Source organism: Cetorhinus maximus, chromosome 22, assembly GCF_964194155.1.
Source record: "Cetorhinus maximus chromosome 22, sCetMax3.hap1.1, whole genome shotgun sequence".
Classification (NCBI taxonomy): Eukaryota; Metazoa; Chordata; class Chondrichthyes; order Lamniformes; family Cetorhinidae; genus Cetorhinus; species Cetorhinus maximus.
In genome coordinates, this window is record NC_135900.1 from 48,007,728 (window position 1) to 48,031,258 (window position 23,531).

Below are 23,531 nucleotides of genomic sequence, written 5' to 3' on the forward strand. Positions count from 1 at the left end.
CCATCTGCAACAAGAGAGAATCTTCCCTTGACGTTCAAAGACATTACCATCACTGAATCCCCAACTATCAACATCCTTAGGGTTTACCATTGACCAGAAACTGAACTGGACTAGCAATATAAATACTGTGGCTACAAGAACAGGTCAGAGGCTACGAATCCTGCAACAAGTAACACACCTCTGACTTACCAAAGCCTGTCCACCATCTACAAGGCACAAGTCAGGAGTGTGGTGGAATACTCCCCACTTGCCTGGAAGAGTGCAGCTCCCACAACACTCAAGAAGCTTGACACCATCCAGGACAAAGCAGCCCACTTGATTGGCACCACATCTACAAACATTCACTCCCTCCACCACCGACGCACAGTAGCAGCAGTGTGTACCATCTACAAGATGCTCTGCAGGAATTTGCCAAAGCCCTTTATTCAGCACCTTCAAAATCCATGACCACTACTACCTAGGACAAGGGCAGCAGATAGATGGGAACACCACCACCTGGAAGCTCCCCTCCAAGTCACTCATCATCCTGACTTGGAAATATATTACCGTTCCTTCATTTCGCTGGTCAAAATCCCGGAACTCCCTTCCTAACAGCACTATGGGTGTACCTATGCCACATGGACTGCCATGGTTCAAGAAGGCAGCTCACCACCACCTTCTCAAGGGCAACTAGGGATGAGTAATAAATGCTGGCCTAGTCAGCGATGCCCAGATCCTATGAATGAATAAAAAAAAATTCAGGTCAAGGACCTTTCTTCAGAACTAAAAGAAGGTAGAAATGTAATGTGTTTTCTGCAAGTGAAGGGGAGCGGGGAGGAAGAACAAACAGGAAGGTTTGTGATAGGGTAGTGGTTAAATGACAAAAGATTTCATGGTACATATGATTGTGTTTGAGTTTTGTAGATTCCGTTAAAGCTGATGATACAGCCTTTCTTCATATATATTATTTTTTCCCTTATAAATCACAATACACCATGCAATGCAAACAGTCAGCCTGAAGTTGGGTTTGAACATTTTTTTTTACTCTAGGTTAGAGCACTACTACTGGACCAAAGCTGGCACTTAGAGGCTTCATTGGTAGGGCAGACTGTGAAGGAAGGTGCATTTGTACTTCACAGTTGAAACAGGATGGGGAAAGAAATCAGAGGTTCAGAGTACATCCTTTCTGCACTGTGAGGGCAGTGAATGAAGGAGCACCCCACAGGAAAATACATTCCAAGGAAGGGCCCAGGGAAACAGCTTACCTTGTCTGCTCTGCTGAGATTGTTATATTATGCTCTGCGCTGTAAAGTGGTCCTTGGGGTCAAAGGGGTGGCACACTGCCAAAGTCATCTACCTTTAAAGGGTGAGCACCGCATCCTTTGTGGTCTCTTGCTCCCATCCCCAAACATCTCTTGCCCCCTGCTTCATCTTTCTGTTAGGAGGACATCCAAGTCAGAATCCTGAGTTTGGTTGCTCTTCCCTGGGACCTTGCTGCCATCTATCTTTTCTATGCTTGTCTGCTCAACTACTCTTTTTAAATATTAGCAGATTTTATATCCTAGTGCTGCATTAGTTTTCAGCCTATTCTCCATCTGGCAATTATTCCAGAATTCTCTGGGAACTAAACCCTCTCTCTTTCTGGTTTACCCGATTTTTGTGGCTGAATAAAGTTTCTCTTTTGATCATAATCATTCTAATGTTCAGAGATGTGTAATGTATACTAAAAAAACAAGTTGCTAAATGCATTGCAGATAATCCATGTGGAAAACTAAGGACTTGTTCTTGTCATAGGAAAACTTACGTCTTGTTCCTCCATCTCAATGCCTGTGACAAACATGGAACATTTCAGGCCTTTGCTTATAGATAACCACAGTGCCCTTTGGTCCTGATTGAAACAATGTTCAATTTGTTTCCCAGAGCTCTGCTCCATGTTCTCTACTTTGTTTCTTGGCCAGTGCCTGTGAACAACAGAATGGAAAATCCCCTGGTTCAGTGTAATATTCAGTTTAATATTAATATCTTTGCAGGTTGCATATATTTTGTAGTATTACTTTTAGTAGTATTTAGTAAAATAATAATTTTTATAATGAAATGCACTGTGTTCAGGAATTAGTGTGACATTCAATATGATATACAGTATAGATTTCTCATTGTGTCTTACACTGTATGACTATTACTATATAAGCTGCAGCACTATATTCAATATCTTAGTGAATGATAGCCAATTCTTAGTGTAGTATTCAATTTGATATTTATTATTCATTATGATTTAGCATGATGCTTTGTACTTTGAGATGGTAATTATTCAGCAGTTAGAAAATTAAATGTACTCAAATGGGTACAGTATCCTTGTATTCCTAACATACAGTTTTGTAAAGTAGTTTGCATGTTTATTGTGTGTTTATATTTAAACAAGTAATGCTGTAATCTTGCTGCTGTCCATATGATTATAAAGGCACTCCTGATTTTCCGATGCACATTATTGCCAATGCTACCAAGAATCCTGCACGTAAAATGAAATCAGTGCTGCTCTACTTTCAACAACAGGGATTTTGCAATACCTCTAAGCCTATAAGACCATATTAGTCAGCTATAGTTATCAACATATCCTGGAAATGCTGAGAATAGAAACACAGACCATAAACAAAACAGAAAGATCTAGAATCTAGTTTTGTTGGGATTTTTCAAGGGTTGATGAGCTAAAGTTTTATTGCTTTGTATAACAATGTAAATTCATTATAGCTTCAAGTCCTAATTTAGTGCAATATGAAGATCCTGAGACAATTAAAGGGAAGGACATGCAGTCAAACAAATCCAATAAAGTGAAACTGCTCATGTTCGTAACTGATCCTCAGCTTGGTTTCCTAAGGACATGGTTGTTTAGTTAGACCCCTATTGCATCTGGCTGCTTGTGTCCGCTTGTAGTCATTTAAATTATTTTTTGCCAATTATAGTTATTAGCTAATGAACATCATGAAAGAGGGAGATTTGGAGGCAATAGAGGATTCTGCAGAGGCAGAGGTGAGATAGTGTTTTTAGCGTCTCTGGAAAAATGGGTGAAGAAGGTACAGACTAAAATACAATTGGTTTGTTACAGGAATAACTTTTTCTCAGTGATATCGATCATACAAATACATAAATGATTTGGACATAGGAAGTGGAGGTAGAGTGTAAAAATTTATAAAACAAACCAAGGGCAGAATTTTACGGTCCCCACCCACAGATTTGCAGGCAGGGGGGCTCGTAAAATTCCCCGGGTGGCGTTCCTGCCATCCTTTCACCTGCCCTCGGCTTGTCCGCAATTTTACATGGAGCAGGCAAGGCCTCGGGTGGCCCATCTGCCCTCTCCTCAGTTGAGGCCCTTAACTAGCCAATTATTGGCCACTTAAGGGCCACTTCCCAACCGAAGCGAAGGAATAACAGACGTGGCAAGAAAAGCCATGGCCACGTCCAGCCCATTAGGTGCATAAACTGTGCCCACTGTGTCCCCAAAGACAAAGCCATTAAGAAGTTTGTCATCCGCAACATTGTGGAGGCTGCTGCAGTTCGAGGTACTTTGGAGGCCAGTGTCTTTGATGCATATGTGTTGCCCAAGCTGTACGTGAAATTGCATTACTGTGTCAGCTGTGCCGTCCACAGCGAAGTGGTAAGAAATCGTTCGCGAGAGGCCAGGAAGGACCGAACCCCATCTTCACGTTTCAGGCCAGGTGCCAACATCCCACAAGGACTTCCTCAGAAGCCTATGTAAACATGAGTGAATCCTATAATTTGGTTTGAAGTAATAAAAATGTTGGACCATAAAATAAAAATATTGAGGCTGGCAGGAGGTGTTCAGGGGCACAGGGGAATCCTGGCAGGTCACCCTGCTTGAGCCTTGTGTGGGAAGGTGGGGGTGGGGGGAGCACCTGCCCCAAGGGCTCATTTTCCAGATTTGACATCCCCCCACCATGTGTCCTCTCTTCCCACTGGCTTCTCCATCAAAACCCTCTTGCCACATGCCCCAGGCCTCCTATCTCCTCCCCACTGTGAGACTCCCCTGCATTTACCTAGTTCTGGACTCTAGGGGGCTGAGTTTTATGGCGCCCCACGGTTCCTTCATCCCCACACCTCATTCCCCAGCAAAAGCCAGTGGGGAGCCCACCCATGGGAAGAATTGCCGCTCCGTCACCCTGTCCCTGTCATTTAATGGCCAATTGGCTGTTAGTAGGCTGGAGGTGGGATTTTTGTCTCTCAGGGAGAGGGGGTTCCACCTCAGAGACCTGCCAGCCAATCAGCTGGCAGCTCTGTAGTGCCAGTAGTGGCAAGCAGGTGTGGTAGCCACTGCTGGAACTACGCAGCCCAACAGAGATCATTGCTGGAGCCGAACACAAAGTGGGGAGGATTATGCTAGGGTTGGGCAGGCAGGCCCCAGTGAGGAGGGTGAGAAGGGTGGGGGACTGGGTTTGAGAGGCCAGTGAGGTAGTGTAAAGGGGGAAGTGTGCTCCTGGAGGGTGTTGGGGGGAGACCTGTAATGGAGATTCCACCCCTTGCTCGACACCAGCCCGTACAGCTATAGCTGTCTCAATAAGAGCCCAATAGGCCCAGGAGTAGGCAGGCCACCCGTGCCTCCACTGGCCCCCAGTAAAATTTCATTCAGGTCAGGGGTGTGCAGGTAGGTAGCAGGAAGGCCACATGCAGGATTTTATGGGACCCTGCATTCAAACCCGCAGGTGGGGGAGAATAAAATTCAGCCCCAGGACTTAGAATCTGTGTACTGCTTGTAGTCCCAGTCATGGCCACTGTTGCTGCTGGTACTCCTGGGAGGTTATAGCAGGGTACTTATAAAATCACAATGTAATCAGGCAGAGCCAACCTGCCTTTGAGAAAGGGAAATTGTATTTAAATAATCTATCAGAATGTTTGACAAAGTAATGTTCATGGTGGATACAGGGGAACTGATAGATGTGGTGTACCTGGATTTCCAAAAGGCATTTGAAAGGGTACCACATCAAAGGTTGCTACACAAGGTAAGAGCACATGGTTTAGGGGGTAACATATTTGCACAGATAAAGGATTGGTTAGCTAACAGGAAGCAGGGAGTAGGGATAAATGGGTCATTTCCAGGTTGGCAAGACATAACTAATGGAGTGCCACATGGATCAGTGCTGGGTCCTCAACTATTTATAATCTATATCAATGATTTGGATGAAGGGACCGAATATACGGTAGATAAATTCGCCGATGACACCAAGGTAGGTAGGAAAGTAAGTTGTCAAGAGGAGGTATATAGACAGGTATATAGAGGAGGTATATGCAAAGGCATATAGACAGGTTAAGTGATTGGGCAAAAATTTGGCAGTTGGAGTATAATGTGGGTAAATGTGAACTTGTCCATTTTTGGCAGGAAGAACAGAAAAGCTGTATTTTATTTAAATGGAGAAAGATTGCAGAACTTGGTGGTACAGAGGGATCAGGATGTCCTGGTACATGAATCATATAAAGTTAATGTGCAGGTACAGCAAGTGATTAGGAAGGTAAATGGAATGTTGGTATTTATTGCAAGGTGAATGGAATATAAAAGTGGGGACATTTTACTGCAAATGTACAGGGCTTTGGTGAGACAACATCTGGAGTACTGAGTACCCTTTTGGTCTCCTTATTTGAAAAAAGATACAATTTAGGCCATGTCGCGCCTCACGCCAGCCTGTGATGCATTCATACTTGTAATACATTTGCATGTCATGAATGCTTATTAGTGTAAAACTTTTTAAAATCACATCCTACCTACAAGATAAAGTCAGTGGTGCATGGAAATCTTGGGGCACCCGGTTTGTTTAAAGGTGGCGTGCACCAGTCGGGTTTATGCAACTGTGTGTTAGGTCAGTGGTATTCCTTGTTGAACTGTTTGGCACAAGGGAGGGATGCAGGAGGGTGGCAGCTTACATGGAGGCTCGAGACCGGCAAGGGTGAGCCGGTTGTGACTGGGAGTATGTGGAGTGGGATTGTGGGCATGGGGGAATGAAGTAGGAAGTGCCTGGCTTCCTGGGTTTGGTGGAGGGAACAGTTAGTCATGGCTCAGTGCAGGCTGGGCCTTTAAATTTATTCAAGGCTGAGTTAGATAGATGTTTGTTAGACAAGGGAGTCAAGAGTTATGCGATGCAGACAGGAAAGTGGAGCTGGGACCACAACCAGATCAGCCATGGTCTGAAGAGCTGAATGGTCTACTCCAGCTCCTAAGTCATATACTCCTATGTACAGAACTGCCACCCAATCAGATTAGCCTGCAACTCTCTGAGGTGGGACTTCTAACTGAGTGAGGGGTGGAAGTTCCATCTACAGTCAATTAACATTCTTGGAAGGTTAAATGACTGTGGAATTGCTCCCCACTGATCCTTCAGTTAGTGGCATGGGAAACTCTGGCATCCGAAAAATCCTGTTAATCATATACAAGACTGCAACAATAGCAAATGTGAAATGGTTCATTTGGGAAAGAAGATTAAGGAGGCCACTTGGACGGTATGAAACTAAATTAGGTCGAGGAGCAAAGAGATCTGTGAATACAGTTTGGGATTGCTATAAGTAACAATGCAAGTTGATATGTCCATAATGAGAGCAAACAAATAACCGAGGATTGTGTCTACAAATTAACATTCAAAGAAAGCTAATGTTTTTTTTATGGAACATTGGTCATATCACATGTGGATGTGTCCTTTGGGGTTGCTGCTGGTGGGACAAGCAGTGCAGTGTTCACGCCCTTAAAATTAGTAAGCTTTGGGGGCACAGCAGGTACAGGCTGCTCACCCAAATAATATTACTGAGGACCAATTTAGGGCTGAGTTCAGAACTCCCAGTTGTGGCAAATGTTTCATGCACTGGTACCTATTTCAGACACAAAAATGAGGCTAAAGGAATTTCTGCCCCATGATATCTGATACTGGAATGTACTGATGATTTGTTTTATAGGAAGTACATTACAGTAGTTGGAGAGAAATGAAAAAAACCTTTATGGATTTTGTGGAATAGCTGATAGTAATGCAAGGGGAGGTTTGATGTGGCCAGGTTGTTAAGAAGATGTGGAGATGATGTGCATTGGAGGTTTCAGTCCCTGAAAGTCTGATTTTAATCCCATCCCCTAGCAGCAAGAATGGTATGGGTTGCATGGGGAGGCACAGCTGTTTACCCCTTATTCCTAATGCATACCTGCTCCTCCCCATCTTAACTTGCCTGAAAGCAGGCACAGAAAGGGCGTCATCCAAGAGAAAGGTGGCCTTAATTTAAATGGTAAAATCTCATTCTGATGATGTCATTGGGAATCAGGGGAGGATTTGGCAACAAAGTGCCATTCCCGACAGTGTAACTGGAAGTGTGTGCCACTTCCACACTCTTGCTTTTTGCCATTTCCTATGCGATTACAATTAAATATTAAAGTGCCGTTGGCGTACAAGGGAAACACGTGATCACATGGCGGGGAATGCTTTTCGATGGTGAAACCTGCCATGAGATAACAATGTTGCAGCTATGGGTGGGTTAGGAGCCTCCTGGTCAAACAGAGAGACTCTGCAAACTTTCCTGCCCTACTTCATTGCCATTAACATAAGACTTGAGAGCATAGAGGTGGCACAGGTGTTTTTCAAAATTACATACCACGTGTAAATATTTCACATTACATTGATTTCACTTTATTCATATGTACACCATCACTATATGTTGAGACTAGCTTAGTCAGAGAGCTAAGTGGACTGGCACATCTCATGTTTGGCAAACATTGGTGGTTACAGGGGAATTAGGGACATTTGCTTTATTGTGATAAACTTGCAGATTCAGCTGGCCCTCCCTTCTAGACACTGTAAAGGACATTGTCCAAGAACACTCTCAGCGGGGATAATTGAAATGCTGTAGGTGAACTCAAAGCCCTGTAAGCATTCTACCAGCCAACATCCTGAGATGGACCCACATTTGGACACACCCCCCGCGCCTCCCCCCTCTTCCCCCCCTCCTTAGGCTATTCATTTTCTTACCTTGACTAACTGTTGCCCCCAACAAACCCAGGAAGCCAGGCCCTTCCCACTTCACTCCTCCATGCCCGCAACCCAGCTCCACATACCCCAGTCACAACTGACTTAATTTCGCTGGTCGCAAGCCTCCACGTAAGCTGCCATCCTCCTGCTCGCCACCCTTGTGCCAAAGAGTTCAACAAGGAAAACCACTGACCTTATACACAGCTGCCTAAAGCCAACTGGTGCACGCCTCCTTTAAACAAACGTGAACTGGGTGCCCCAAGATTCTCGTGTGCCACTGACTTTATTTTGTAGGTAGGAAGTAATTTTTAAAAGTTTTACGCCAAGGAATATCCATGGCATGCAAATATATTACAAGCTTGAACCCACCAAAGACTGGTGTGAAGCTTGTCATGGCACAAACATGCCACTGACTTTGGGCGGAATTCTCCATGCCCACTGGCATTGGGCGTCATGACAGGCATGAGCGGACAACATGATGGAACGGCCAAAAATCAGTTTCACGACGCTGTGAAATCATTTTGCAATCGTTTGCTCCGCCTGTCAATGGTGGGTCGCACTTCCTGCCTCTGTACGTCAGGAACTTTATTGTAATACACCTGCATATCATTATAAGCCCAACTCGCTGGAATCACCCCCCCTGCTGGACCATCTGAACATATCAGTGTGATTGCATGCCGACATGTTTCACAACAACATTTATAAGGCGTGCACCTGGCGAGCTGAACTTTGAGGGGAACTTGGAGGTGAGTGCACAGTAATGTTGTGCAGAGCTCGTGAAGGTTGCCTGTTGGACCTCAAGGTTGAGGCGCCATGCATTCAGGCGAGGTTCACAGGCAAGCCGCATTTTCCCAGCCGGCTGACAATGTGGTGTCGGGGCAAGGGTTGCATTGTGGTTGAGGCGAGTTGGTGGGTGGGGGGGTGGTGCTAGGGCTGCAGTGCGGTTGATGGTAGCACACAAGTACATGTGAGGTGGTGCCGGGGAGGGAGCAGCCATGCATTAGGGAAACCTTGTTTAAAGTGGTCATTCCTGAGACAGTTCAGGTGCAGCCACATTGATATAATTGGAGTCGAGCCTAGAGCTTATCTGCCCACTGAAGCAACGCAGAGGCCTGAAAGCGCCACCAAATGCTCCAGAGCTTTTCACCCCTCGGGCACAGACTGCAAACTAATGAGCATTTTAGTGGAATCTAGAATAATTGGACAACTGCGCACGTCGTAAAATCTCCTTGTGAAAGCTGGCCATGGACCAGTCACTGGTGGGGAGGTGCTCACAGCCCCTTGCAATGCCAGAATCCCAGTTTGGACCAGTCTCCCTGATGGTTCAAGCTAACAGTGCAGCCTTGCAATGTGGGTTAGGAGATTGCCTGAGCTGAGAACACAGCATGCAGTCAAATGGGCAAAGCTGCCGCCAATTAGTCGGGTGGAGTTGGGCGGAAGAGGGCGGGATTTCGGGCAGTCATACAGCACACTAAACTCTGGCCATCCAAGTGGTGGCCAGTACTCTCTGGGATGCGTTAAGAGGCCTTCAGACTTAACTAAGAGAAATTCTTAGTACACCCAAGCTAACACACATGCCCCTCTGTTTCATCCTGCAAGAGGAGTACATCAGGAGCATGTAGCCTGGTGACCTAGCTATATGACTCATGGCTTACAGAGCGCGGAGATGAAGGAGAAGAGAGCAGCAACCTCAGGAAGAAGGGATGGCTGGGGCTCCCGCGCACACCGCTGAAGAGCCACATTGGCAATCGCTGGTTGGCAGCTAGCTAGACCTAGGGTCTATAGACAGTGCTTGTCATTCCTGCAGATGACCGAGAACCAGTGTTGCCGAAGACTGCGCATGTCTAGGAAACTGGTCGGTCACATCTGCCAGCTGCTGTAGGATTTGGCTCCATGGGACATGGAGGGCATCCACTGCCAGTGGCCACGAAAGTGACCATAGTTCTCAATTTTTAAGCCAGTGGCTCCTTTTAGGGCTCCACAGGTGACCTCTGTGGGATATCACAATCCTCCACACACAAATACATCCATGAGGTCATGGATACCATCTTTGCGAAGGCAAACAACTTTGTGCATTTCGCCCTGGATCAGGAAAGCCAGGAAGCAAGAGCACTGGGATTTGCAGATCTCAGGTTTCCCACAGATGCAGGATGCCATCGACTGCATTCAAGTGGTGCTCAGATCTCCATGGCGACAAGCGGTCAACTACACCAACCGTAAGGGCTTCAGCTAGTGTGCGACCATCATAAACGCATCCACAGGTTCACGCTTGGTTTCCAGGGAGTGTCCATGACTACATTCTCAGTCAGTCTCAGATCTCTGACACCTGCAGGGTCTACAGAAGCTGCAGGGTTGGCTTCTTGGCGACAAGTGCTACCAACAGAGGATGTGGCTGATGACAGCTGTGTGGTGGCCTCAGAGTGCAACTCGCACTTTGGCAGTGTAAACCATTGGAATGTTGAAAGTGATGTTCCAATGCCTGGACCAGTCTGGTGGAGCCCTGCAATGGAGTCCACAGAGGGTGTCACGCATTGTCGTCACCTGCTGTGCCCTTTACAACCTGGCATTGCAACAGGGTGAGGAGCTGGCTGAGGTGGACATGGAGGAGTTGCACTTCTCCTCCAATGAGGAGGATGTCGATGAGGATGAGTGTGAGAAGGTCCTCGAAGGTGAGGATGCTGGCAATGAGGTCATTGCACTGGTCGGACAAGGCAGGTGTGCTCATAGCTGCTAGATTCGTGGAGGATGATAGTGACATGCAGTGAGGAGACACCACAGATCCTCACATTGCATCTGTGAATGTTTGTCTCCTGTCTAGCTGATGGCAGCGCACATACCCTCTGTGATAAGGCCCATAATCCCTACATTGCAGGAGTATGATGCTGGCATGCAGTGGGTACATGCCATAAATCCTCACATAGCCTAGGTGAATGCTTGATTCCTGTCTGGTTGGTGGCACCTTGCTTGTGCTCTGTGAATAGGGTCATATCATGGCGATGCAGCGTGGAAACTTTAACTTCTCCTGACCCTAGGGCATCCTTCATGAGCTGAACCCTTCAGGATCACACTGTCACTAGACACAGATGCCGACGGGATGAGGGGCCCGCCACATCTCAAAGGTGCTGGGAGCACACAGAGAGAATGACGGAACTCTGTGCTACCAGCCCAGGACATTCTGGCAGCAATGATAAGCCCCATCGAGGTGCAGGCAAGACTGATGTGACCAGTGACAGTGAAGGCACACCATCAGTGTGCTGGGAAGGTTGTGCAAAGCACAGGGAAGAGGCCCTGGACCAAGACACCTGCCTTTATCTTCTGCAGGAACCAAGGTTTCACATCTGAGTGACACGAACACTGTTCATCAGAACAAGGAGCCATAGGCAGGGAGACATTCTTGGGAGTTTATTAACAAAGTGAACATTATATACAAGTGATTAACACCCATGCCCAGGCTGTGCACCTACATCTTCTTAACATTCCTAACTCTGCTGCTATGTCTTGGTGCTCCCCTGGCATCCACAGTGGAGGTGGAGGCAGCTTGCTGACAGCTATGCCCTGTCTGTGATGACCTTGATGGGCGTCCTCTGAATGGCCAAGACCTGGAGGGCCTCAGGCTGCTCTCAGGGTCCTGCTGTGTGGCAACAGCACCCTCCTCGGCCTATAGAGCTGGAGTTGCCGGGGTCACAGGAAGAGGGGATTCGGATGGGCCAAGTACTCCTGGAGTCACCTGGGTGGATGGCCCTGGGGTCTGCACCTGCTGATCCTCCTCCCTATGGGTGGCCGAGGGCTCCTGGCTGACTGCTTGAGGAGAAGGGGCAGTGTTATGACACAGTAGTTGGTAAAGGCTGAGTTATTTAAACTCTTAGAGGGAAACTTTAAACAATTGTCATAACTTATATTTTCAATTGGTATGTTTGAGATGCAACTCTAAATTCAGAAATGAAACCACCAAGCCTCCAAAAGTTTTTATATAAATTAAATTAAACATTTATTAATTTAACAAGGAATTTTACACATACACATGTCTACAAATTACTACCATAATAACTTTTAAACAAATCCCAAATGAATCACTCCTAGGTAAATTTTCACCAAGGCAACAATAACCCATAAAATTTTAAACAGACAGCAGGCAAAGCACCCTTTATCTTACGAATTCAAAATGAGGTCCAGTGCAATTTGGTTCCTTTGCACAGTTGTAGGCTTACAGGTGGCATAGATCTTACATGCCTCTGACCTACACACAAATAACTCTTTTCTGCATATACCTAGCCTTCCCTTTGAATGCAAATTCTCATTGTATCACCAGGCCCTTTGAACTCCACCTCTTCTAACAATAAAACCCCTTTCATAGTACCAATTTTATTAATAATATAAACATATTGCTTGGTGTCTCCTAGTTAATTGCAAGATTTCACCCCCAGACTTTGAATGGTTTATTCAACAAAATGCAAATGTACCTTCTACATTACTGTTTAACATCTCAAAATTACTATTCATCAAAGCACCCAGTCTAGCTGGCTTTACCCAATTAAGACATACACACGCACACCCACAGACACAGACCCCACTACAAGTCCAATTTAAAATAATTTCCAATAGCATTATATACATTAGTGTCTTCATGACATCCCCCTCCCTATTGAAAAATGAACCATCATAAATCTAAAAGACGGCTCCATTTTTAATAACCCATCTCATACTATCTCCTATACTTATTACACTATCAGATGCATGCATTAACATAACAATATGTATTCACAAGTCCTTGGCATCAACAGAAATCACTCCAGTTCAGTGTCCAGGTTTCTTTTAAAAAATGTCCAATTTTCCTTTAAACTTCAAACTCTTGATAATGCATCTGCGAACAGATTTTCTCTACCAGCAACATGTACAATCCATAGATTAAATAATTGTAATAATAGACTCCACCTGAAAAGTCGCACTTTTGTCTCAAAATTTGTCCAAAAACGAAAAAGGATTGTGGTCTGTATAAACAATTGTTTCTGATGAATTGCTGCAACCTAAACTTCAAAATGCTGCAATGCCGTCACCAAACCCAAGGTCTCTTTTTCGATTGTTGAATATCTCCTCTGTTGTACATTCAGCTTCTGTGAAAAATACCCTATCGGTTTTTCAATTCCAGTGTCATCTTCTTGTAACAGTACAGCCCTGATGCCTGTATCGTTGCATCAACGGCCAAATTGAATTGCCTGGCATAATTGGGTACGGCCAAAACTGGTGTCAAGGTTAATGCAGTTTTCAAACTATCAAATGCCTTCTGACACTCCAGTATCCATTGAAACTTTTTGTTCTTTTTTAATAGTTCAGTCAGTGGAGGAACCACTTGGCTAAAGTTTGGTACAAATTTCCGGTAAAACCCACTCATGCCCAGAAATCTCAAAACTTCTTTTTTTGTTGTAGGCACTGGGAAATCCATGATAGCCTTGACTTTTGCATCTCTTGGAGCCACCTTATCATGTCCAATTGTATGGCCTAGATATGTAACTTGTGCTTTTTCAAATTCACTTTTAGCCAAGTTTGTCACCAAATTAGCTTCTTGAATTGAGAAAATAATCCTTCCAGATGCTGCAAATGCCCCTCTCATGTAGGACTGAAAACTATTAGGTCATCAGTTGCTTAATTGCACAATTGCTGAGACCTGCAATTACTTTGTTTTTCTGTCTTTAAAATGTTGTTAGTGCATACTTTATACCAAATGGCATGACTTTAAACTGATATAGTCCACTTGGCATCACAAAAGCCAATATCTCCTTTGCTGTCTCCGACAATGGTACCTGCCAATATCCTTTTAGCAAGTCAATCTTTGTGATAAAGTGTGATTGTCCAACTTTCTCAATGTAATCTTCCAACTGTGGAATTGGATATGAATCTGCTTTTGTCACTGCATTCACCTTTTGATAGTGCACACACAGTCTTTGTGTTCCATCAGATTTCGGTACCAGCACAATAGGCAAACTCCATTTAATGCAATTAGATTCAATGATATCATTTTGAAGCATGAAATCAATTTCTTTTTGTACTTGTGATAACTTTGCCAGATTTACTCTATCAGGATGCTGCCTTATTGAAGATGAAACCTGTACAGAGACATCATGTATAGCTAAACCTGTCTTTCCCAATTTATTCCCACAAATAGGTTTGTGTGACTGTAATATCTTTTTCAAATCACTTTAACACTTGCTTGGAAAGTAATTCAATATTTCACTTAAATTTTCAAGCACCCCTTCATTATTCATTTTGATTAGAGGAATATCAATTTCAGAGTCCTGCACTTCTACGTCTTTCTTACCATCCACCATCACTATAACACCTCTTTTTGTTCCTCATCCCTGTCAAAGTGCTTTTTAAGCATATTTACTTGACACACCCTCTGTTTCTTTCTTCTACCTGGAGTATTTATTAAATAATTTACTTCAATCAATTTCTTTTCAATCCTGGAAGGCCCACTAAATCTTGCATTTAATGAATTGCCTAGCACTGGTAACAAAACTAATACTTTCTCTCCAGAAACAAAACTGTGAGCTTTAGCTTTCTTATCTGTCTTCACTTTCATCACTTGCTATGAGATCTTTAAACGTTCCCTAGCCAACTTGTATGCTCTGTTCAATCTTTCCCTGAAATTTATACATAGTCCAAGAGAATAATTTCTGAATTTTGACCCACCAATTTCTCATGAATTAATTTCAGTGGTCCCCTTACCTCATGACCATAAACTAGTTCAAAAGGGCTAAAATCAGTTGATGCATTAGGAGTGTCTCTAATTTCAAATAACAAGAATGGAATTCCTGTAACCCAATCCTGTGCATAATCATGACAGTACGTTTTCATCATAGACTTTAAAGTTTGATGCCATCTTTCTAAGGCTTCTTGTGGTTCTGGATGATAAGCTGTTGACTTAAACTGTTTTATCTCCAAACTGTTAATTACTTCCTTTAAACAGTTGTGACATGAAATTTGACCTCTGATCTGATTGCATTTCCTTGGGTAAACCATATCTTGTAAAAAAAAATTAATTGACTCCTCCACAATCTTCTCAGTTGTAATATTTTTTAAAGCATCACTTCAGGAAACCTGGTAGACACACCCATTATTGTTAGTAAGTACTGATTTCCACTTTTAGTCTCAGGGAGAGGTCCTACACAATCAATCATGACCCTAGTAACAGGTTCTTCAAATGCTGGTATTGGGATTAAAGGTGCTGGCTTAATCACTGCTTGTGGTTTCCCTGTTACTTGACATGTATGACAGATTCTGCAGAATTTGACTGCATGCCTATGCAATCCTGGCCAAAAAATACCTCTGTATCTTTGCCTGTGTCTTTCTAATTCCTAAATGTTCCCCCATTTGAGTTTCATGAGCAATCCTCAGTATCTAATTTCTATACCCTAATGAGATTATAATCTGATGCATCTCATTCAAGCTTTAATTTGCTGAGACATCATCTGGCCTCCATTTTCTCATTAAAAAATCTCCCTTAAGGTTAAAACATATTGGAATATGCCTCTGTTTCTGAATAAGCTTTCTGATATAACTGCTGTAATTGCAAATCATTTTTCTGTTACCCCACTAACCTCGAGTTAAACACTTCATCTGAATTATCCTGTAGTCTTTCCCCCTGAAAAAATGTTATCAAACACAGTGCCAACTAATTGGATTTCGACACCTTCTTCTTGCCTGCGCTTCTTGCTTTTCTTGTTTCAACTGTGTGCCTGTGACCTCGTTACCACACAATCTGGAAACAATTCAGGATGCTCCCTCTGTAACACCTCTGTTGAAAACACTTCTACAGGCTGCTCAACTACCCTAGCCATCACTCACATTTGTGGTTCAGTTATATCATTACCCAGGATAAATTGAGCCCCTGCAATAGGCAATTTTTCCACTACTCCAACAATAACTTCACCTGCCTTCCAATTGCTCTTTAAATTTACCTTCCATAACAGAATATATTTAGCATCTCCAGGAACCGCACTTATTATCATCTGCTCCTGCAATACCCCCTCTGAACAACAAATATTGCTATCCCACAACATTAAAAATTGACTAGCCCCTGTGTCTCTTAAAATTTTAACACCTTTATCTGCTCCACCATGTACACATGGAAAGACTTTCCTTTCACACACAAAGTCTTTAAATATTTCTGCAACCTGCTCCTCAGAATTCTCTTGGGTAAATTGCGAACACATTCCCACTTCTTTACCTATCACTGATTCTTCCTGTTTTATCTGTACCCAAACCATTGTTTTCTCCCTTGCCTGAACCTCAGAACCCACAGTACTTTTACTTCCAGAACTTTTCTGTACCCCAACAATTCCAACAGATTTTCCCAGTAATTTCCAACACACTGACTTCCTGTGCCCCACTTTATTACAATGAAAATACCTCAATATTCAACTGTCACTCCAACCCTCAGCATCTTCCATTTTATTCTGAGAAGAAATTTCCTGGGAATTTCCACCTACTCCTTCTCTTCCCTGACTAACCACCTTCTTTTCACCTTCCCACTTTCTATCCTTCCCTGATTTGAAAGGGTGACAAAAAAGGTTTAGCTCTATGAACTAACTCATAATTAACAGCTATCTCTGCTGCTTGTCTTACCACTTCAATTCTCTGCTCCTCCATACGAGTTCTCACTACTGAAGGGATTGAGTCTTTTAATTCTTCCAAAAGAATTACTTCCCTAAGAGCTGCATATGTTGTCTCTATTTTTAACGCCCATATCTAACGGTCAAAATTATTTTGTTTTACTCTCTCAAACTCAATATAAGTTTACCCAGGCTGCTTTCTCATATTCCTAAATTTCTGCCTGTATGTTTCAGGAACCAATTTATATGTGCTCAAAGTATCCTTTTTCATTACATCATAATTCACCGATACCTCTTCAGATAGTGAAGCCTATACCTCATGTGCTCTACCCAGCAACTTAGACTGTAATAATAACATAGAGTATTCCTGTGGCCATTTCATCTGTTTAGCTATCTTCTCAAATGAAATAAAGAACACTTCCATGTCTTTTTCCTCAAACTTTGGAAGAGCTTGTACAAATGTAAACATCTCCCCACTGCATTTTAGGTTAAAGTTTTTTTCATCATAGGAACTCTCCTCAGAATCTGAGATCTCTTTTTTAACTTCCAGCCTTTTAAGCAGGTTTCTGTCTTGCCTGAAATTCCAGTTCCAGCTTCCTTTCTTTCTCGAGTCTTTCTGCTTGTTCCCTTTTAAATGCTATTTCTCTTTCCTTGGCTTCTAATTCAAGTTTTTTCAGTTCCTTTCTTTGTTCAAATTCAACTTCTTCATTTCAAACTGAAGTCTCACTCCCTCCAGACTCACGAGTGTCAGGTTTCACTTCCAACTGTAGATGCTGTGCTACACTTTTAATTATATCTAATTTCCTAGCCCCTGCAGGTAACCCCTATTTTAACTTATCTGCCAACTCTGTTAACTTACTCTTGGTTATTTTTGGCAGCCCAATCAGAGTTACGTCTTCTACTCCCAGGCAAGTCTTAGCAATTGCCAAAGCCATCTTGCAGTCTCAGCACTTCTAAAAAACCTCACCAACTTCTGAATTTATAGTGCTGCTTGTCGTCTTAACCTTACGTTTCACCAATTCCAAACCGATCAAGGAATTACAAATATTATCCTACCAAGAGTCCCCAATTGTTATGACCCAGCAGTTGGTAAAGGCTGAGTTATTTAAAATCCCAGAGGGAAACTTTAAACAATTGTCATAACCTATATTTTCAAATGGTATGTGAGTTGCAGCTCTGAATTCAGAAATGAAACCACCAAGCCTCCAAATGTTTTTATATAAATTAAATTACACATTTATTAATTTAAGAAGGAATTAAACACATACACATGTTTACAAATTACTACCATAATAACTTTTAAATAAATCCCAAATTAATCACTCCGAGGTAAATCTTCACCAAGGCAACAATAACCCATAGACTTTAAACAGACAGCAGGCAAAGCACATTTTACTGAATTCAGAATGAGATCCCATGCGTTTTGGTTCCTTTGCACCATTGTAGGCTTACAAGTGGCATATATCTTACATGCCTCTGACCTACATACATGAAACTCTTTTCTGCATATACCTAGCCTTCCATTTGAATGCAAATTCTCATTGGGAAGAAGTTTCCCCGTTGGGGGGAAGTGCAGGAGTGGGCACAGGCAGGCACGCCTCCAATCGACGCCCCCAATTGGGGGCATGCCGCCATTTTACGTGACGCCTCAGAGAGATCGGCGCCAAATTTAAAAATTGCAAAGGTGCACAAACAAAATTTCCCTGACATGTCCCCTCATGTGACATTGTCACATGAGTTGGGACATGTCCATCACTTTAACTCTAACCTTTATTAAATTTTTAAAAACCCTCGTGAAACCTCATCCCGCCTGTGGATGAGGTTTCATGCTTTTTCTGAAACCTGTCAGGGCTCCCGGCCTGCCCGCCAACTTTAAGGTTGGACAGGCAGGTCCATTAATTATGTCAATTACTTTTTAAATGGCCTCAATAGGCTGTTAACAGACCGGCGGGCGCGTAGCTGATTCGGCGGCCCCCCCCCCGCCGACCTGAAAATTGAAATGATGCGGGGTGACGTCAGGAGTTCTACCCAACGTCATCCCGCATCATTTCATGTGTTGGCGAGTTGGCCCCGCCCCCACTCGCCAGCCTAAAACTCCTGGCCATTATATCACCAGGCCCTTTGAACTCCACCTCTTCTAACAATAAAACCCCTCTCATAATACCAATTTTATTAGTAATATAAACATATTGCTTGGTGTCTCCTAGCTAGGTGCAAGATTTCATCCCCAGACTTTGAATGGTTTATTCAACAAAATGCAAATGAACCTTACTGTTTAACATCTCAAAACTACTATTCATCAAAGCACCCAGATGAGCTGGCTTTAATCCAGTTAAGACACACACACTCATACCCACAGTCAGACTCCACTACAAGTCCAATTTAAAATAATTTCCAATAACATTATATACATTAATATCTTCATAACAGTGGCTGGAGCAAGATTGAGCTGCCTGGCAACTGTCTCACCTTGACGCTGTTGGAAGCCAACTATGGAGTCAGCAATGGAGTTCAACCCATACAGCAGTGCAGGATTGATGTCTTGGACCCAGGCTCCATGGTGGCTGTCATCCTATAATGTTGGCCTCAGTGCATTGGCATACCAGTGCTATCACCTCAGGCTCTTCCATTGTACCTTGCAATCTGAGGAGTGTAGTGGACATCCCTTCCTGGTCTTCCTGAGCTTGCCTTTGCAGCTCCAGCAACTAAGGTATGACCGGGTGCAGAGGCTCATCATTTGACTCAGACTCAGCAGAGTTCTGACCTCCAGCAGTCCTCCGAGTGCTGGAATTCTGGGAAGTCCCACCCGCCGCTTGCTGTGGATCAGACAGTGTGATGTGTTCACCAGATTGTGACCCTGAAGCTACTCTAAAGCTTAGTCCCATCGAGATGTGTGTCTCTGCGCTGGTTGAGGCCGATGATTCATTAATTCCCTGTCTTACAATGTTGACATCTACAATCGGGCCTATCGAGTAAAGCAGCGTGTTCACCTGCTCTTGTGTGTCTCTGCGCTGGTGGCGGGTGTGGGTGAGCACTGTGATGGGTCTTCATTAGGGTTTCAGCAGATTCCTCTTCTGAGGTGTCTTCGGGGCTTGAGTTGAGGTCCTGGGTTGTGGACTCTCTTGGCCGTTTACCTGATGTGCCTGCGAAAGCAGGGGAGAGATAATTAGTGCATGGTAGTGGCCTGTGAAACAGGACACATCACTCACAGCATTGTTGTCTGATGGCTGTTGCACTGCTGGATCCTCAATTGGTTGAGCACCGCTGACCTCATTGTAAGCACAGGAATGATCCAGATCTTCGCTGGCCAGCTGTATGACTCTATTTTCAAAGTCTGTGAGGACCGTGATGTTGGGTATTCTTCTTCCAGTCTGAGACCCCTCCCTCTTGTGTGCCAGCCTGTCCTACGTGAATAGAGATGGAGAGAGTGTAAGCAGGACACCTGCTAGGCCAGATGATAACTATGTCTGGCATGTGTGGGTGGTGAATGATGCCATGTATGGGATGAGGACAACGAAGGTGTGTGTGAGAGAGTGAATGGTGATGCCCCTTGAACTGCCAGTGAGTGAGATCCCTGTGGATGTGTGATGGGTTTGTGAGTCCGTGAGTTGAGAGTGATGAGAAGAGTAACTTACCCTGATGGAACGGAGGAGATCATTCATTCTCTTTCGGCATTGGGCGGCTGTCCTCTTTTACAGGGTGTTGGCACTGACCACCGGAGTCACCACCCCCCAAGCCAGATTGGTGATGTTGCTGTCCATCTTGTAGCCAGAGTGGGGCTAGAGAACATTACGGCCGGCCTCCATGGCATTTAAAAAGCGTTGCAGGGATGCATCACTGAACCGGGGGCTGCAGCCTTCTTGCGTTTTGGGGCCATGCCTTCTGTGCAGCAGTCCTGGGCTGGAAGCACTGAGAGGTGTGTGCCCGGCTTTAGGAAGCAGCGAGGTGACAGCGGGGCGGGTGAATGAGAGGCTGCCCATCAGTGATCCGGCATGCTTTACGGAATGCATGATTAATGAGACGGGATTGGGATGATACAGTGGGAAAAGTCGCCATTGCGGCTAGCGGGTAAAATGTTCTTTTTCCAGCCTACTACCGCACTTAGTGTAAATCTGGCTTGATTCCGTCCTTAATCTCCGGATCTCAACCTGCCATTGGAAAATATAAATTCCACATCCCAACTAATTAAGTCGGCCCACACACCACATTTCGACTCTTGTGGGCTCCAAAAATCAACCCCCTCTCTCATTTTAACTTCAGGTCTGACTCAGGCCCACATAATCCTTAAGTTAAAAAGAAGCAAACAAAATCCTGGTTATCACCTGTGTTAATGGTGATTGTTACAAACTGTAAACATTCTAATTATAGCTGAGACAGCAAGTGAGCGAGAGATCAACAGGGGCACTGAAGAGGTAATTTTAACCCCTAAAAATGGGTGAGTTTGAGTCAAGTGAGAAAGTAAAACCTGAACTCAACCTGTCTCAAACTTCCTAACTTCCGGTTTTATAGCAGCCGGGGTGAATGGTGAGCTATCAATCTGCTCACAGGAGGTTGGCCAGTCATTGAAAGCTTTTGAGGAGGTTGCTTGCCTCCACTTTAACTTACATTCTACTTTTAATTAATGTTGGCTAAGTTTTCCTGGCTTCAAGAAACCTGGCAGGTAAAAGGAGATGAAAAGGACTTGACCCATCAGGTAAATGCCTTTACAGTATGGCTTTTGAACCAGGAGAAGGAGGAATGCTTCCTCCTGATCCACCAGTCTAACTACTGAAACCCCATGATCTGGCTGATCAATGAACTCTGACTCTCTAGATCTTGGCCCCATCCTCTCAAGTACCAACCCCTCCCCAGCACAATCTTGTGAACCCACAACCACCATTTCATTCCCAATCACACTATACCCCCCGACCACCATCTAGCACCCACTCCCGTGATCACCATATTGCCACCCCGCCACCTCCCCCCACAACTGTGATCTCTCCCTCAAAATATTCTCACCTTTGCTCCCTCCCCACTTCTACACCTACCTGGTCATTGCAAGCTTTTCTTACATAACAGGTTGTCAATCAAGCTGACTGTCAGGCAAAAAAACCTGGAGAAGATATTTAACACATATCCTGCAGTTAAACACTACAGGACATCCAGGAAACCCATATCTCCATCCATTGTTTGACATCCATATCTCAGTCCCTCTGCTCCAAATGCACAGATGGGCCAGAGTTATTTGAGGAACCAATCACTAAATGCAGTTCATCACTGCAGAGATCCTTTAGAAGGTTGTAAATTCTCTTAGGCATAGTTTAGCCTCATACCTGCTGTTATTCAGGCACTCCCCAACCTCGTGGCATTCATCAGCAATTCAACAGAATATCAAACCTCACAAACCAATCCTGATTGCAACAAATCTCAAGTTTGCATTTGATGGTCCTGTCAAACCCCAATTCTCCCTCTGCAATGATTCCAGATAAGCCGCCTCATTGCAATACTTCAAACTCCAGGGCCACCCTTCAATTCAGTTAAACCCAGGAACATGTCTCAGATCTGCCAAAGACAGAATAATGCCTCATTGTTACTAAAACTCAGGATTTTCCCATTGCTACCAAAGCAAAGGATTGCTCCCAGCTACCGTAACCAATACTTTACATTTGTTTCCAGAATGTAGGTGCTGTGGGCATGGCCACATTTACTGCCCTTCCCGAACTTCTGGGAAAAGCTGCCACTGGGCCTTGTTGCACTGCTGCAGACATCTTGGTGATGGTGCTCCCATACTGCTGTTAGTTCAGGAATTCCAGGATTTTGACCCAATGATGCTGGAAAAACAATGATAAATGATCAAGCCAAAATGTTGCATGACTTGGAGGTGATGGTGTTACCATTAGATGCTATTTTTGCCCTTCTCCATGCTACAGGCTGTAGGGTGGTAGTTTCTATCATAGTAAGCCTTATCTTTCCAGTAGGTACTACTGCAGTAAGAGGTGAAAGTGAAAGTATTGAACTAAATCCCACTATCTCTCCAGTATTGGTAACAATTAGATAATTACTTCCAACTGCTGCATATTGCATCCACTTTGCTGTGTATTCCCTTTCTGTAAAATGTTAAGTCATAATAATCAAATAAAAGGCCACTCATTTCCAATTTTCAAAGAATAATGGATGAAGTTATGTAAATCAATCTCCAAAGCAGCAGTAAATATCCTAATTTGTCAGTTAACAAGAATGGAATTTGACATTTTCAGTCACTGTAAATCACATTATTCCCTGTAAAGCATATTCACCCCTAAGTTTCAAAACAGTGGAGCTTTGGGCACTGCAACAGGAGATCTACTAGTAAAGTGAAAATGTGACATTTTAATTAGCAATAATATTTAAGATATCCATAATTGTTGCACATTCAATATTCCATGGGATCCACCTAGTGAATAAAGACTTAGGTATGTAAATCTTCTTCTTATCGTGTCCATGGACAGTCTATACATGGCCCAGCCAGAACTGGACACATTTTTGTGCCTTGTTGTTGAATTTGGCAAGATCTGCAACAGTGCAGGGTTCCTCTAGCGATAGGCATTGCAGGAGATATTGCATAGTCTGTGGCTCAGTTCCACATTCACAAGTTGTCGGGCTGGTTGTATATCCCCATTTGCTTAGTGACACCTTTGAACAACCTACACCAGTCCTAAGTCTGTTAAGGCACTTCCAGGTTGCCCAGTTCAAATTAGCTCCTGGGGGAAGGCTTTCATCCGGTAGTATTTCCATCGCTGGGGGTTGTTCGAGACTGGCGAGCCGATCTTTCCACAAGGCGATGCGGGCTTTAGATGGGATTGATTGTAATGGAACAACACTGTTCATGAAGCTCTTCCTTGACTTTAGGCGGCTGGGTGTAGGTGTATGACCATGTAGAGGGTGCCTCTCATCTGATGTTTGATGGAGTCGCTCTTTCTTGCTG

General features: G+C 43.9%; 1 protein-coding gene across 2 annotated transcripts in view; it reads left to right on the forward strand.

Moving 5' to 3' along the window:
* The window catches only part of cacna2d4a (calcium channel, voltage-dependent, alpha 2/delta subunit 4a), a 718,409-nt gene that overhangs the window by 55,289 nt on the left and 639,589 nt on the right, over positions 1–23,531 (forward strand). The gene's annotated exons all lie outside the window — the stretch shown is intronic.